This window comes from Oncorhynchus mykiss, chromosome 24 (assembly GCF_057628025.1).
Source record: "Oncorhynchus mykiss isolate SJ-2025 chromosome 24, ASM5762802v1, whole genome shotgun sequence".
NCBI classification, from domain to species: Eukaryota; Metazoa; Chordata; class Actinopteri; order Salmoniformes; family Salmonidae; genus Oncorhynchus; species Oncorhynchus mykiss.
Window position 1 is genome coordinate 31,399,318 of NC_143045.1, and position 17,517 is coordinate 31,416,834.

Below are 17,517 nucleotides of genomic sequence, written 5' to 3' on the forward strand. Positions count from 1 at the left end.
AAACCGCAGCCCTCAGCTTGCTTGAACTTGTCTGGCAACGTGAGGAGTGTTAACATTTTTCTCAATCTCTGGATTATTTACTTGGTGAATTCAAAACATATACCAAGCTCTATTCACCTCTATATTCGAAGGTAATGTGACACATGGAGGCATTTTTCCTGAAGGGGTAAATAGTAATTGAATGTGAGAATACATGTTTTAACTGACAAATCGTCCTGTGAGATGTATGTGATAATACGTTCTGCTGTGCTTGACTCGGGGGGGATGAAATCCTCCCTGTATATAGTATTGTACTCTACAGAGGTTCAAATAGCACATTCATCTGTCCCACAGTACTGCAGGCTGCCTCTGTCTGTCCCCCCTGTGCCTCCCCCCTGATGGCTTCTAAAATGGGAACTGGGAGGGGTGGGGGGTATTACATCTAAGGTGTGGGCCCTGAGCTGGAGATAGAGATGGTTCCTGTGCTAGATTGCTAATGCCCTCAGCCTGTCAAAAAAGCACCTGCTTGAGGCTTGACATTAATTTGTTTAGACATGGTTAATAATTTAATTCCACTGCAGAATTAACTTCCAATACAAGAAACTGTTAGCTGGGGATATGGGGATCGGTGCAGGCCCATTCCAGGTGAATGGTAAACGTTTCACACTCCCCATGTAAACGGGGCACATGGATTTTTCTGTACGCTGTGCAAAACAGCATTGATAAACCACTCTAGAGATCTGAGATGAGGAGCATTTGTGACCACTATAGAATGCAGTGGATTTCCTCTGCATTATATTATCTTAATGCTAATGACTCACATGTGCTTTCTCTTTTTCCCCTGCCTGGTAACACTGTGCTCTGACTTGTAAGAAGCAAATTACTTATCTCCGAGGTGGGCAGGGGTGTGTAGTGAGAGGGCAGCTGTTCTGCTGTGGCTGTTTGTAGAGCTTACGTCTGTAAAATTACATTACATTCTGTTTTGAAAATCAAACTGTACAGGCATCCATTGCATTATGGTATTGTCAGATTAATCACAAATTGGCTGCAACTACAGTGATGGCAGATGAGGCTGGTGAGGGGAGGACGGCTGAGAATAATGAATGAAATGGAGTGAATGAAAAGGTGTACACCATTCAATTTATTCCATTCCAGCCATTACTATTAGCCCAACCTCCCTATTTAAATTGTCAGCAGCCACCATTGATTAAACATTAATTTATGTTTCACTTTTAATCAAACAAGATTGAATGAATTGACTCACCGTGCACCTGGGTAATTTGTCTTCATTTACAAAGGAAGTTATGTGGTGAAAGATCAGTAAAAATATGTAACCACAATGTCTTGTCTGTTGAAGAGATACACAATGTTGTAGTAGAAACGGAGACTGGGAGGGATTGTTGCAGTTTGTGCTGGATGTGTGTGGGGTGTGAAAAGAGAGTAATGTTCCTGTGCCATGTCAAATGCAATCCCTGGCTGAGTGGGATTGACTAGAGCGTGGCGTGAGGTGAGATGACAGCATTGTACTCATAGTGGGACAAGCCATTAGGAGCAGAGGTACAGTTGAAGTCAGAAGTTTACATACACCTTAGCCAAATACATTTAAACTCAGTTGTTCACAATTCCTGACATTTAAACCTAGTAAAAATTCCCTGTCTTAATCAGTTAGGATCACCACTTTATTTTAAGAATGTGATATATTAGGATAATAGTAGAGAGAATTATTTATTTCAGCTTTTATTTCTTTCATCACATTCCCAGTGGGTCAGAAGTTGACATACACTCAAAGAGTATTTGGTAGCATTGCCTTTAAATTGTTTAACTTGGGTCAAAACGTTTTGAGTAGCCTTCCCACAATAAGTTGGGTGAATGTGTCAGGTGCGTGAATGAGGACCCAAAAGCGAATTAACAAACAGAGTTTCTTTAATGATGAACATACGTGGGCTCAGATGGACAGGTAGATTCCGACAGGACAGGACAAGGTTGCAGCAAACACGATGATAGTCTGGTTCAGGCATGAGACACACAAACAAGAATCCGACAAGGACAGGAACAAAAACAGAGAGGGATATAGAGGACCTAATCAGAGGGAAAAAGGGAACAGGTGGGAAAAGGGGTGAATGAGGTAGTTAGGAGGAGACAGGGAACAGCTGGGGGAAAGAGGAGAAAAGGTAACCTAACACGACCAGCAGAGGGAGACAGGGTGAAAGGAAAGGACAGAAACAACATGACAATACATGACAGTACCCCCCCACTCACCGAGCGCCTCCTGGCGCACTCGAGGAGGAAACCTGGCGGCAACGGAGGAAATCCTCGATCAGCGCACGGTCCAGCACGTCCCGAGAGGGAACCCAACTCCTCTCCTCAGGACCGTACCCCTCCCAATCTACGAGGTATTGGTGACCACGGCCCCGAGGACGCATGTCCAAAATCCTACGGACCCTGTAGATGGGTGCGCCCTCGACAAGGATGGGGGGGGGGGGGGGAGACGAGCGGGGGCGCGAAGAACGGGCTTGATACAGGAGACATGGAAGACCGGGTGGACGCGACGAAGGTATCGCGGAAGAAGAAGTCGAACTGCGACAGGATGAATGACCCAAGAAATACGGAACGGACCAATGAACCGCGGGGTCAACTTGCGAGAAGCCGTCTTAAGGGGAAGGTTCTGAGTGGAGAGCCAAACTCTCTGACCGCGACAATATCTAGGACTCTTAGTTCTACGCTTATTAGCAGCCCTCACAGTCTGCGTCCTATATCGGCAAAGTGCAGACCTGACCCTCTTCCAGGTGCGCTCGCAACGTTGGACAAAAGCCTGAGCGGAGGGGACGCTGGACTCGGCGAACTGAGATGAGAACAGCGGAGGCTGGTACCCGAGGCTACTCTGAAAAGGAGATAGCCCGGTCGCAGACGAAGGAAGCGAGTTGTGGGCGTATTCTGCCCAGGGGAGCTGTTCTGACCAAGACGCAGGGTTGCGAAAAGAAAGACTGCGTAAGATGCGACCAATAGTCTGATTGGCCCGTTCTGCTTGACCGTTAGACTGGGGGTGAAAGCCGGAAGAGAGACTGACGGAAGCCCCAATCAAACGGCAAAACTCCCTCCAAAATTGAGACGTGAATTGCGGACCTCTGTCCGAAACGACGTCTGACGGAAGGCCATGAATTCTGAAAACATTCTCGATGATGATTTGTGCCGTCTCTTTAGCAGAAGGAAGCTTAGCAAGGGGAATGAAATGAGCCGCCTTAGAGAACCTATCGACAACCGTAAGAATAACAGTCTTCCCCGCTGACGAAGGCAGTCCGGTGACAAAATCTAAGGCGATGTGAGACCACGGTCGAGAGGGAATGGGAAGCGGCCTGAGACGGCCGGCAGGAGGGGAGTTACCGGACTTAGTCTGCGCGCAGACCGAACAAGCAGCCACGAAACGACGCGTGTCATGCTCCCGGGTGGGCCACCAAAAACGCTGGCGAATGGAAGCAAGCGTACCCCGAACGCCAGGGTGGCCGGCTAACTTGGCAGAGTGAGCCCACTGAAGAACGGCCAGACGAGTAGGAACGGGAACGAAACGAAGGTTCCTAGGACAAGCGCGCGGCGACGGAGTGTGAGTGAGCGCTTGCTTTACCTGCCTCTCAATTCCCCAGACAGTCAACCCGACAACACGCCCCTCAGGGAGAATCCCCTCGGGGTCAGTGGAGGCTACTGAAGAACTGAAGAGACGAGATAAAGCATCAGGCTTGGTGTTCTTAGAGCCCGGACGATAAGAAATCACGAACTCGAAACGAGCGAAAAACAGCGCCCAACGCGCCTGACGCGCATTAAGTCGTTTGGCAGAACGGATGTACTCAAGGTTCCTATGGTCAGTCCAAACGACAAAAGGAACGGTCGCCCCCTCCAACCACTGTCGCCATTCGCCTAGGGCTAACCGGATGGCGAGCAGTTCGCGGTTTCCCACATCATAGTTACGTTCCGACGGCGACAGGCGATGAGAAAAATACGCGCATGGGTGGACCTTGTCGTCAGAGAGGGAGCGCTGAGAAAGAATGGCTCCCACGCCCACCTCTGACGCGTCAACCTCGACAACGAACTGTCTAGAGACGTCAGGTGTAACAAGGATAGGAGCGGATGTAAAACGATTCTTGAGGAGATCAAAAGCTCCCTGGGCGGAAACGGACCACTTAAAGCACGTCTTGACAGAAGTAAGGGCTGTGAGAGGAGCTGCCACCTGACCGAAATTACGGATGAAACGACGATAGAAGTTCGCGAAGCCGAGAAAGCGCTGCAGCTCGACGCGTGACTTAGGGACGGGCCAATCAATGACAGCTTGGACCTTAGCGGGATCCATCTTAATGCCCTCAGCGGAAATAACAGAACCGAGAAATGTGACGGAGGAGGCATGAAAAGTGCACTTCTCAGCCTTCACAAAAAGACAATTCTCTAAAAGGCGCTGGAGGACACGTCGAACGTGCTGAACATGAATCTGGAGTGACGGTGAAAAAATCAGGATATCGTCAAGGTAAACGAAAACAAAGATGTTCAGCATGTCTCTCAGGACATCATTGACTAATGCCTGAAAGACAGCTGGAGCGTTAGCGAGGCCGAAAGGAAGAACCCGGTATTCAAAGTGCCCTAACGGAGTGTTAAACGCCGTCTTCCACTCGTCCCCCTCCCTGATGCGCACGAGATGGTAAGCGTTACGAAGGTCCAACTTAGTGAAAAACCTGGCTCCCTGCAGGATCTCGAAGGCTGAAGACATAAGAGGAAGCGGATAACGATTCTTCACTGTTATGTCATTCAGCCCTAGATAATCTATGCAGGGGCGCAGAGACCCGTCCTTCTTCTTGACAAAAAAAAACCCCGCTCCGGCGGGAGAGGAGGAGGGGACTATGGTACCGGCGTCAAGAGCTACAGACAAATAATCTTCGAGAGCCTTACGTTCGGGAGCCGACAGAGAGTATAGTCTACCCCGGGGGGGAGTGGTTCCCGGAAGGAGATCAATACTACAATCATACGACCGGTGTGGAGGAAGAGAGGTGGCCCTGGACCGACTGAACACCGTGCGCAGATCGTGATATTCCTCCGGCACCCCTGTCAAATCACCAGGCTCCTCCTGTGAAGAAGAGACAGAGGAAACAGGAGGGATAGCAGACATTAAACATTTCACATGACAAGAGACGTTCCAGGAGAGGATAGAATTACTAGACCAATTAATGGAAGGATTATGACAAACTAGCCAGGGATGGCCCAAAACAACAGGTGTAAAAGGTGAACGAAAAATTAAAAAAGAAATGGTTTCGCTATGATTACCAGAAACAGTGAGGGTTAAAGGTAGCGTCTCACGCTGAATCCTGGGGAGAGGACTACCATCCAGGGCGAACAAGGCCTTGGGCTCCCTTAACTGTCTGAGAGGAATGTCATGTTCCCGAGCCCAGGTCTCGTCCATAAAACAGCCCTCCGCCCCAGAGTCTATTAAGGCACTGCAGGAAGCTGACGAACCGGTCCAGCGTAGATGGACCGACAAGGTAGTGCAGGATCTTGAAGGAGAGACAGGAGTAGTAGCGCTCACCAGTAGCCCTCCGCTTACTGATGAGCTCTGGCTTTTACTGGACATGAAGTGACAAAATGACCAGCAGAACCGCAATAGAGACAGAGGCGGTTGGTGATTCTCCGTTCCCTCTCCTTAGTCGAGATGCGGATACCTCCCAGCTGCATAGGCTCAGCTCCCGAGCCGGCAGAGGAAGATGGTAGTGATGCGGAGAGGGGGGCAACGGAGAACGCGAGCTCCTTTCCACGAGCTCGGTGACGAAGATCAACCCGTCGCTCAATGCGAATAGCGAGTTCAATCAAGGAATCCACGCTGGAAGGAACCTCCCGGGAGAGAATCTCATCCTTTACCTCTGCGCGGAGACCCTCCAGAAAATGAGCGAGCAAAGCCGGCTCGTTCCAGCCACTGGAGGCAGCAAGAGTGCGAAACTCAATAGAGTAGTCTGTTATGGATCGATTACCTTGACATAGGGAAGACAGGGCCCTGGAAGCCTCCTCCCCAAAAACAGATCGATCAAAAACCCGTATCATCTCCTCCTTAAAGTCCTGATACTGGTTAGTACACTCAGCCCTTGCCTCCCAGATTGCCGTGCCCCACTCACGAGCCCGTCCAGTAAGGAGAGATATGACGTAGGCGACACGAGCAGTGCTCCTGGCGTAAGTGTTGGGCTGGAGAGAAAACACAATATCACACTGGGTGAGGAACGAGCGGCATTCAGTGGGCTCCCCAGAGTAACACGGCGGGTTATTGATTCTGGGCTCCGGAGATTCGAAAGCCCTGGAAGTGGCCGGTGGATCGAGGCGGAGATGGTGAACCTGTTCTGTGAGGTTGGAGACTTGGGTGGCCAGGGTCTCAACGGCATGTCGAGCAGCAGACAATTCCTGCTCGTGTCTGCCTAGCATCGCTCCCTGGATCTCGAAGGCTGAGTGGAGAGGATCCGAAGTCGCTGGGTCCATTCTTGGTCGGATTCTTCTGTCAGGTGCGTGAATGAGGACCCAAAAGCGAATTAACAAACAGAGTTTCTTTAATGATGAACATACGTGGGCTCAGATGGACAGGTAGATTCCGACAGGACAGGACAAGGTTGCAGCAAACACGATGATAGTCTGGTTCAGGCATGAGACACACAAACAAGAATCCGACAAGGACAGGAACAAAAACAGAGAGGGATATAGAGGACCTAATCAGAGGGAAAAAGGGAACAGGTGGGAAAAGGGGTGAATGAGGTAGTTAGGAGGAGACAGGGAACAGCTGGGGGAAAGAGGAGAAAAGGTAACCTAACACGACCAGCAGAGGGAGACAGGGTGAAAGGAAAGGACAGAAACAACATGACAATACATGACAGAATGTTGGCCCAATCCTCCTGACAGAGCTGGTGTAACTGAGTCAGGTTTGTAGGCCTCTTTGCTCGCACACACTTTTTCAATTCTGCCCACAAATTTTCTATGGGATTGGGGTAAGGGCTTTGTGATGGGCACTCCAATACCTGATGTCCTTAAGCCATTTTGCCACAACTTTGGAAGTATGCTTGGGTGTCATTGTCCATTTGGAAGACCCATTTGCGACCAAGCTTTAACTTCCTGACTGATGTCTTGAGATGTTGCTTCAATATATCCACATTATTCCTTCCATATGATGCCATCTATTTTGTGAAGGGCACCAGTCCCTCCTACAGCAAAGCACCCCCACAACTTTATGGTGCCACCTCCGTGCTTCACGGTTGGGATGGTGTTCTTCCGTTTGCAAGCCTCCCCCTTTTTCCTCCAAACATAACGATGGTCATTATGTCCAAACAGTTCTAATTTTGTTTGATCAGACCAGAGGACATTTCTCCAAAAAGTATGATCTTTGTCACCATGTGCAGTTGCAAAACGTAGTCTGGCTTTTTTATGGCTGTTTTGGAGCAGTGGCTTCAGGCTATGTCAATATAGGACTCGTTTTACTGTGGATATAGATACTTCTGTACCTGTTTCCTCCAGCATCTTCACAATGTCCTTTGCTGTTGTTCTGGGATTGATTTGCACTTTTCACAAAGTATGTTAATCTCTAGGAGACAGAACACGTCTCCTTCCTGAGCGGTATGATGGCAGCATGATCCCATGGTGTTTATACTTGCGTACTATTGTTTGTACAGATGAACGTGGTTCCTTCAGGCGTTTGGAAATTGCTCTCAAGGATGAATCAGACTTGTCGAGGTCTACAATTTTTTTCTGAGGTCTTGGCTGATTTATTTTGATTGTCCCATGATGTCAAGCAAAGAGGCACTGAGTTTGAAGGTAGGCCTTGAAATACATCCATAGGTACACTCAAATGATGTCAAATAGCCAATCAGAAGCTTCTAAAGCCATGACATAATTTCTGGAATTTACCAAGCTGTTTAAAGGCACAGTCGACTTAGTGTAAGTAAACTTCTGACCCACTGGAATTGTGATACAGTGAGTTATAAGTGAAATAATCTGTCGGTAAACAATTGTTGGAAAAATTACTTGTGTCATGTACAAAGTAGATGTCCTAATTGACTTGCCAAAACTATAGTTTGTTAACAAGAAATTTGTGGATTGGTTGAAAAACGAGTTTTAATGACTCCAACCTAAGTGTATGTAAATGCCTGACTTCAACTGTATATGCTGAGGGAGCCAGAGAGTCTGATAATCATGTTATCCAGAGGATGAGGACATGGGTAAGACTCTGGTTCCTGCTCCTCTAGAACTGCCTGATGGGGGGGGGGGGGGGGGGCGAACACCACAGGCAGAGTTTATGAGGCAGGACCTGCTCTCAGTTCAGCCAGAGAGAGGCTAGGAGAGGATGGGAGAGTAGAGGGGAGAGAAGAGGACGGGGGAGGAGACGAGACGAGACGAGAGGAGAGGAGGTGGGAGGTGAGTTAGCGGCAGGTAGATGGACACCTCTAACACTTTCTATATCTTTATCCCAATGGGCTCCCAGCCACACAGCATTAGAACAGCTCCCTATTCATCAGAGGTGCATGTCCTTTGCATAGCTCTGGGGCCGTGGTGAATGAGTGCAGTGGAGAGATAAGCTACAGCACACAGCATTGAGTAAAGCTTTGATTTGATTATACCTTGACTACTAGGGGCCCAAACATTACTGACTCAATATATCATACAGAATGTGGTATTTCTTCGTTAAATTTGACTGTTCCATCAGTTGATTTAGTTTTCTCCAAAACCAAGTCCTGTTCCATGTTTGTGTCGCCAACATCCAAGGATGGTGCAGATTAGGACAGATGGGAGATGCCCTGAATGCTCAAGAAATGTTACTTCTGGTTTCTGTCCATCTGGACATGCTTTTCCCCTGCAACTCCTCACCCTCTTTCACACAGCCTTGTTTTGATTCCACAGACAAGAATTCTGCTGTATGCTTGAATCCAGCTTCGAAGAACTGAAGGTCTTCTCAAGTAATATTTCCCTCATGTACTCGTTTAAAATGTCCTTCTGAGCTCAGTGCTCAAGGACATAAAAAGAGGTGGTATGCATGATGTGTAGCTCATTTGCCTCGAAGAGTTGTACCTGGCAGCATGAGTATGATCAGGACGATCCCAAAGTCCCATCAGCATTTTTACTAGTTAATTGTATTTAACATTTTGTTTTAACTGGTCAGTGAGCATCACCATCAGTGAGAAGTTAAACTCTCTAACATGTTCCCACTAAGCAGCAATCACTGTACCAGTAGAATACCATTCCCATGTTTTGACTTTTTAGTTTAAAAATCCCTCTCAACCTCTACAGCACAGTTAAACAGAATTCATTCAGGGTGTGTAACGTCATGACAACGTGTGTTGGAGAAACATTGTTTTTCACTTGTTTTGCCAGTCAGATGTAGTCAAAAAAATCAACACAAGTCAAGATCAGCGTTTCATTTGTTCCCCATCGACACCATCGTGCGTCATTGCATTCTCTGTATTATCATTAGCAAGTTGCAGATGTAGGCGCTTGTCCTTCGGATATCAAACATGAATTCAGCAGCTGACTCTTCAGTTTCCTGTTCCGTCCCAAGCACACCCAGTGAATGTAAATGGATCTGAACTATGACTGGCTCTCAGGATCTGACACACTGCGGAACCAGCAACGGCACTGCAGTAGGAAACACAGGGCCACTTCCATGACCATCACACTGTTCTGGGTTCAAATTATTGCAACTCAGTTGCCAGCATCCCAGCTGTTTGCTCTTTGTACTTGTTATACAAATGCCCTTGTTTCATTATTTCATTTCAATACCTGTTCTGATTGGTGGGCTTTACTAGTGTAATCTACTCCTTTGCATCTCATCAGTACATGCCTTATTGACAGTCCTTCATCATCTCAACCTGCTATCCAGACAGGGACCTTGAACATAATTATTCCACAATATATTCAAGCGTCATTGTAATTACAAATCTATCCATCTAAAAACACTGCAGAAAGGAACCCCTATTTAATTAAATGAAGATGGACCCAGTATTGACTACTACACCCTTCTAAACAATATATACATAGAGAAGAAGAACAGGCCCTTGAAGGAGTGTGCAGCTGTGCATTGTGGGATGATGAGTATGTGGGGAGAATTAGGACTGATTGGAGTTCCCCATTACCCCTGTACTTACCCCATTACCACACTGGTCAGCACACTCAGCCCAGACAGGCATGTTAAAATGCAGATGGAGGGACGGTTAGCTGGCAGGGCCCTGCATGTCGACTCAATACATTTCAAACAGCCGGCCTCAAAGTGATTGACAGAAGGGGGGTAGGTTTTATCCTTAGTTATTATTCTAGAAATACATCAGATCGTTAAAACATGTTTGAGTTTGAAATGGCTTCATTTTCAATCTACAAACAGAGGGAGAGAAGAGATGGGAAGAACAATGCATGAATTGATGGACTGTTCCAAAGCCATGATGGAAATGCATCAACAGAGACTACTATTTTGTAGCCAAATATAATATTTTATCCTTAAATGATTTCACTTTTCAGCAGAAGGCAAGTTAAAAGCTAACATGTTCATCACAAACTTATTTTCCAGACAGAAGGCTACAAACAGTGTAAAGCATATTTTACTGAATAGTCTAAATGTGGCAGTTATTATAATTAGAGACCTTTGTGATTAACCTTAACTCTCCTTTATAATTGACAGTGACCAGGATCTTGAAGAAACCATATTTTGCCTATTTTCTCCCAAATACCTAGATTTGTGCCTGAAGAAATCTGATAATTTACTAGCTGTATATTTGTGGACAGGAGTGTGTGTTTCTGGTTTAAACATGTTTATAGTTATGATCCTGAGCTCATGGATTTTCATCTTGAACTGGTTATGAGTTTTTGTATATAAATGACTCATACATTTGAAATATTTTCAGGGATAAGGTAGACGAAAGGAAATACACTATCATTACATGGGTGAACTAACACGTACCCCACGCGCCTCAATTTCTCAGCAGTTTAATCAAAGAGGAGGTTGCCATGAGAAACAACAAGATGATGACATAGTTCCCTATTGCAAATTTGCAATGTATGTGACAGACACAGGGAGCTCTTCGAGTAGAAAAGAAGCAGGTAAAAATAGGTCAAGTTTGTTCATGTTTTATTTGATTTGAGGTTATTACTCAAGTCAGGCGAGAACAGCCATGACTAATGCTAGTTTCGAGTCTTGATTAGGCTAACACAGGTTCACATTAGCCTAGGCCTATCACAGACCTTATAATAACAGCCCAAGATTATAAATAGTCTATCACGGAGAATGAGTTGGAGCTCCACATTCTCGTTTCCCATGTTGAACATCCACTATTGGTCAAAAGTCAAGATTCAGGATGTACATTCATTTCACAATAAACCACCCACTGCAGTCAGATCAAATAGGACTCACTGTTTTACTCCTCCTGTGGCAGAGGGAATATTTAGCGCAGCTTTAGGACCCAGGGAGGCTGACTGGCCGCTCCGCTGCAGGAGAAGAGAAGGGGCATGGACAGATTTGTATGCGCTGCTTTTCCATATCTGCTTTAACTATTCTATAAATAACGGTACACGATTCACATCTTCTCGAGGATTAGGCTTCTCTAGAAGACTGATTTGGTTCCAGTATCAGATCTTTTGTTTTTACAAGCAGATAATTACCGACATCCGCTCAACTCGTCCAGTTGGCAGTTGTAGTTTTCATTTGCCATTCTATGGTGTTTGCGGTGCGGGGTAAAGTGGGCTACACAGGAAAGTTTCACATATGTTTATGTGAGCATGGACCAATTCTTCTTTTGATTTCTACAAGCACACAGACCAGTATAATACCGCAGAAATTGGAAAAGTGGGTAAGTTGCCATTTATTTGTGAGTTTTAAGTGTCTGTGCACGGTTGGTTTGCTCACAGAATGAGATGCATCTAGTGCAGGAGTGGAAAGCATTAATTCCTCTTTTGTCGGTCGGCTATGTAGCCTACCTGGGCAATGTTTTAACGGTGTTTGTTTTTACACCCTAGTATTTTTCCAAAACAGAACATTTCAGTACATTAACATATTTTCATATTTAGAGTTAATTTAGTTTATTTTATTGCAAGAATCAAAAGAAAGCAGCCCGCGGCTATAAAGCCCATCGATTATTGTCTACATCACTATATCTCAAAAGGAACTGTAGGCTAGGCAAATGTAGATGGGTCTACATAGGTATTGGTTAAAACATATTCGGGTGTGGACACTGTATTAACAGCAGCTTGAGAAGCATTCAGTGCGTCATCATGGTTTTACTGATGCATCCTCTGGCCTTTTGCTTTAATTTTAAACTTTAATTATAGTGAAATTGGATACCCAGCATTTGTTTTGTAATAGTCATTTATGCCAATGTAATTTATTGTGCGTGTAAAGTTTACCACTTGTTGTCACTCTTGTGAAATATTACATAACTGTGAATAATTGTTGAATAGAAAATTCTTATTGATCATTCTTAGTGAAGCCAGCACGAGCTGGCGTAAAAGCACAGAGCTGGCATCTTTCTATCCCCGGCTGTCCGTGCGCCGCATGGTAGCCTATAAGACACCTCTGCATGTAAACGAGGATGTATAATATAATCTCCATCTGAACCAAATACAAATAGCCATCCTCGTTTGAAGTGTAAAGAGTTGAATATTCAATCAGTCAAGTCTGAGCTCACCTCAACAAGCTGCACTTTGTAGCCATGGAAATCATTTCCGCTAGAGCTGTCCTCTCGGTGAGGTGCTGAAAGTTTCCGCAAATGTCCACTTGGGAGTATCGTGTCACAAAAGGGAATGAAATTAAATATGACTGATTGTCATTGTAGCAAAAACTTAACTTATACACGTTAGATTGATTATTTCCAGTGTTATCTTTACGATTCACTCGTTTTCAATATCTGATTATTTAGTGGATTTTGTATATTTCAATTTGCGCGTGAGAGAAGTATTTTTCCATATAGATATCCAAATAATTATTGAGTCACCTCTTATATGAAAATATACCCAGAAAATGTATAGTAATCTGTTCCTGTGTTATGAAAATATGTGTATTGCTTGATTTAAAATGTCTACCTATCATATGCATTTCATTCATAAATGTTCATTGCACGTTGGTGATTTGCAATTAGCATATCCACCAAGGTAGCTTGCCGCATTGATAGTCAAGGATCTTACAGGGAATTGCATTGAGGACTATGAGACAATCAATACATTGGGCTTCTGATACTACAGAAGGCTGTGAATGTCACAATCTCAAGAGGTTGATCCACTATCTACAGTAAGAATCATTTTACTTAGATGTGTCTCCATAGCCTATAGCATCTTTATGTGATTGCTTTGCAGGTTATCAACAATGGGGTTTGTTTTGATTGCAATGTACATTATGAGATGTCTTTTATTGTGCACACTGTAGAACTCCAGAGCGTTGCGTATCACTGAGCAGTATGGTTGATGTATATGTATATGCCATGTGGGCAAGGTCAGATCATTTGTCCCCGTCTGGTAATGCTCAACACTAAGTTACAACTCTACTGTGAAGTATTTCACTTCCCTCAGGGGACCTTGCCATGGCAGTTACATTAAGTTACATATAATACTGGTACTGATGCTTACGACAGTATAATCAAGTTCATCTATGGCACATCATAGATTCATCCAAGTGTGTGTTTGTGGATTCTGTTCCAGGTCTCTTATGTTTGTGCTGAACTTTTAGGATCTTCTCCTCTGAGACCACCAATGTGTGACCACCTCTAATCCCACTGCCTGTATTCCTTCTGGATTAGGATTAAAACACGGCTGCAGGGATTTCTGTGGCCAGGTGAACCAGTCAGTCTGCTGTGAAACTCCTGTTTTTCTGCCCATGCTCTGCTTCCTCATGTAATCAGGCCCTGGTGTGATTTTAGAGGAAGATGTTACTCACTTCACTGAGTTCAGCACTTTCCTGATGGGCCCAAACACGCCCTCTACAGACCTGAACACCCATATCCTGATTTCCCATCACTCTCTCCTCGCGTTCTCCGTTCTCCTTCTCTGTGCTGCTCTGACCTCCTCCACTGGACTGTGAACACTAGCCTGTAAACCCTTGCTTTTCTGTCATGTCATGACTCTGCCAAGTTGAGACTTTACTAGTGATTCATGAGTTGCAGGTCCCTTTCTTTCATTGGCTGAAAATAACTTCAAACGGAATTGGTTTACAGCACTAGAAACATTGGTTACATTGTGGGAGGCAACCCATCTGTCTAGAGAGACTATTACAATGATTTTATGAGTAGTTCTTGATAGCAGTAAAGCTCAAGGAGGTGATGGAGTGCAGACAGAAATTCTATGTCAATAGAATATATTTAACATTTTAATATGTTGGAAAAAGTACAAGAAATCAATCTGATTATAGAATTGACTTATCTTTATTGTCTGCCAGGCTGTGAGGTGTAGCGCTCTCAGCAAAGTGATGGAATATCCATCCGGCTACATGTAAATCTCATTGAATTTCAATAATATTTGAGTATGCATTATTTATGGCAAAAATAATGTGATTAGGTTTTTGCAATGTAGAGGGCTTCTCGTTTTTTTGTAATGGTTTTATGAGAGGTGTGAACACTGAGAGGCTTTGTTGCACACAACCTGTAATTCCATTCCATTATTGATTGATTTGGGTCTTCTGTTCCCCCCCCCTTATTTTGTCAGTGCAAATATTTGCTGCCTGATTAGTTGGCCTGAGGATATTTCTCAGGTATAGTCTTCTTACTGTGCCCTGTCTGTCAACATGGCTGGGCTGTGTCCACTGCAGGCTTTTAGGCCTAATCTCTTGGTGTTCACAATGGAGCTGAAAGGTACTGAAACACGAGTAGAGATACAGGATGGAGGCTAGAGGGAGAGAAAGATATGGCTAAATGAATGTCACATTTTTCTCTTGCCAAGTGTATGTGTGTTTCTTATTGCCTGGGTGAATCTCTATGATCCAGAGAGGCAGACCAGATATACCCCCATGGTAAATCTAAGGCTTATCAGGCCAACTAGGAATATAGGTGTGTGGAAGCCAAAGGAGAACATCAGCAGATTTCATCTAGCAGGATTAGTGATATTTGGAAAAGAGAGGCAGCTAAAAAGAATCCAATTCTGTGGGTAAAACCAACAACAATGACAGCTGTGTCGATAAGGATTGTGTGAAAGGCATACAGAGTTTGGTGCGTGCAGTTACAGCTGGCGCTGGGAACACATTTCCTTTACGAAGCTGTTGTATCATTTGTCTTATCTCTGTGGGGAAGGAACTTGGCGTTGAACATTGTATTGCCTAAAGTTAAGTCTAATGAAGTCTAAGTCTACCTGAAACTGCACTCACAATCGGCATCAAACTGCACTCACAATCGACATCAAACTGCACTCACAATCGGCATCAAACTGCACTCACAATCATCATCAAACTGCACTCACAATCGGCATCAAACTGTACTCACAATCGGCATCAAACTGCACTCACAATCGGCATAAAACTGTACTCACAATCGGCATCAAACTGTACTCACAATCGACATCAAACTGCACTCACAATCGGCATCAAACTGCACTCACAATCGGCATCAAACTGCACTCACAATCGGCATTAAACTGCACTCACAATCGGCATCAAACTGTACTCACAATCGGCATCAAACTACACACAATCGGCATCAAACTGTACTCACAATTGGCATCAAACTGTACTCACAATCGGCATCTTTCCTAAAAAGAAAAAAAACACACCTCTCACTGCTGCTGGGGAAACAATAGGGGAAGTGATTATTGGTCCTCAACCGACTGTCCAGATGTTCGAATGGCTTGAGGCTGCTGACGATTGATTTCTCTTCTTTCGTTTTTTTAATCGCATGGCTGTACTGCTGTGATAGGGACGCGATGATGATGTGTGCTCTGAGGTGGTCTGTCTGATTGAAAACCTCCCATCTCCTGTCCTCCACGGCTCATCCCCATAGTGCCCTGAGGCTGTGGGCCTGACACGAGAGAGACCCTGTCTCCTTTCACCACCCTGACCCTCTCCTGCAGGGAGTCCAGTATTGGGGGTTGGTGGCAAGTCTCATTACTTCTCTATGACATGGTCATCATTGCACCCTGTGGATGCCATGTCTGTCTTCATGTCAACCTCTGTGGTGAGTCAATTAGTCAAATCTGGTGTGAGGATAGTAGGATCTGGGTGAATGGTCTGGTCTGACACATCTGAACTGCAGGTGGCAGCCATGTTGTTATGCGTTGTCATGAATACATTTGCTCTACCATAAGCTAAATTAAATAAAACAATTTGGGAAAGCAATTTTCAACCAATGTAGCTAGATGGATACAGTGGCCTCTTTGGAGAGGGTGGATCTCCAAAGAGGGGTATGATGAAACCCCCCACTTGCCAGTTGTTAGTCTTTTATCATTATGTTGTTAAACCCAGCCAGCTCTCTTCATCACGTCTTGAGATCATTGCGCTTTACTTTGAAATCAAAGCTTTAAACTTCACTGTAGTGAATTCCGTTGGGATGTCTCTTAAAAGTGATGCAGAATACAATATATATTTTAATCAGAGCGCTCTGCAGAAGAATAAGGACCGATAGTGATTGAAGAAGAGAACTGCATGAAAACGTGGGTGAAAAGAGAAAAGAGGATGATGGAGGAGTGAGGTAAGAGGGGGAAGGAAATGGAGATGCTCAGCGGCTTGGATGAAGTCCTCTCTTTGCTAGTTCTCTAGGAGAGATTCAGTCCACTGAAACTCAGCCAGCAGCACTTCATGAAGAGTAACGCCCTGTTTTTAAAAACCTTAAAGTGGAACTGACCGCGTTTGAAATATTTTGCAGATATTAAACAAACAGACATTCATAATATAATAAAAAAATATCAAATTCCCAGTTTATGCTACAAAACCAACTTTATAAAAGTTTTTTAAAATAGGCTCTGTTACACTATGGTATTTTTGGTAGATTTGGTTGTTCCCAAATGTAAGAGGACTCCTGTGGTGTTTACATATTTGTAGAAATCCAATCAGGTGTATTTTGTGGCTTTTGGCGAATGCGTTCTAGTGATCTAAAGTCGCACTGTTGCAACGGCCTGTAATCACAAGGTCCAATTCAAAGTGAGTGATGACAGGGCCTACTGCCTGTAAACACACAGTCCACTTCAAAGTAGGTGATGGCAGGGCCTACTGCCTGTAAACACACAGTCCAGTTCAAAGTGAATGATGGCAGGGCCTACTGCCTGTAAAACACAAGGTCCAGTTCAAAGTGAGTGATGGCAGGGCCTACTGCCTGTAAAACACAAGGTCCAGTTCAAAGTGAGTGATGGCAGGGCCTACTGCCTGTAAACACACAGTCCACTTCAAAGTGAGTGATGGCAGGGCCTACTGCCTGTAAACACACAGTCCAGTTCAAAGTGAGTGATGGCAGGGCCTACTGCCTGTAAAACACAAGGTCCAGTTCAAAGTGAGTGATGGCAGGGCCTACTGCCTGTAAACACAAGGTCCAGTTCAAAGTGAATGATGGCAGGGCCTACTGCCTGTAAACACACAGTCCAGTTCAAAGTGAG

General features: G+C 45.0%; 1 protein-coding gene and 1 long non-coding RNA gene across 7 annotated transcripts in view; one reads left to right on the forward strand and one right to left on the reverse strand.

Annotated features, from left to right (window-relative positions):
• LOC149972421 (uncharacterized) overlaps positions 1-17,517 on the reverse strand; it is a 318,744-nt gene that overhangs the window by 200,252 nt on the left and 100,975 nt on the right. The gene's annotated exons all lie outside the window — the stretch shown is intronic.
• The window catches only part of LOC110503393 (roundabout homolog 1), a 499,811-nt gene continuing 493,549 nt past the window's right edge, over positions 11,256-17,517 (forward strand). For all 6 annotated transcript variants that reach the window (XM_090218858.1, XM_090218859.1, XM_090218866.1 and 3 more), the window contains exon 1: positions 11,256-11,810. The gene's annotated coding sequence lies outside the window, so the exon portion shown is untranslated. The remainder of the gene's footprint in view (positions 11,811-17,517) is intronic.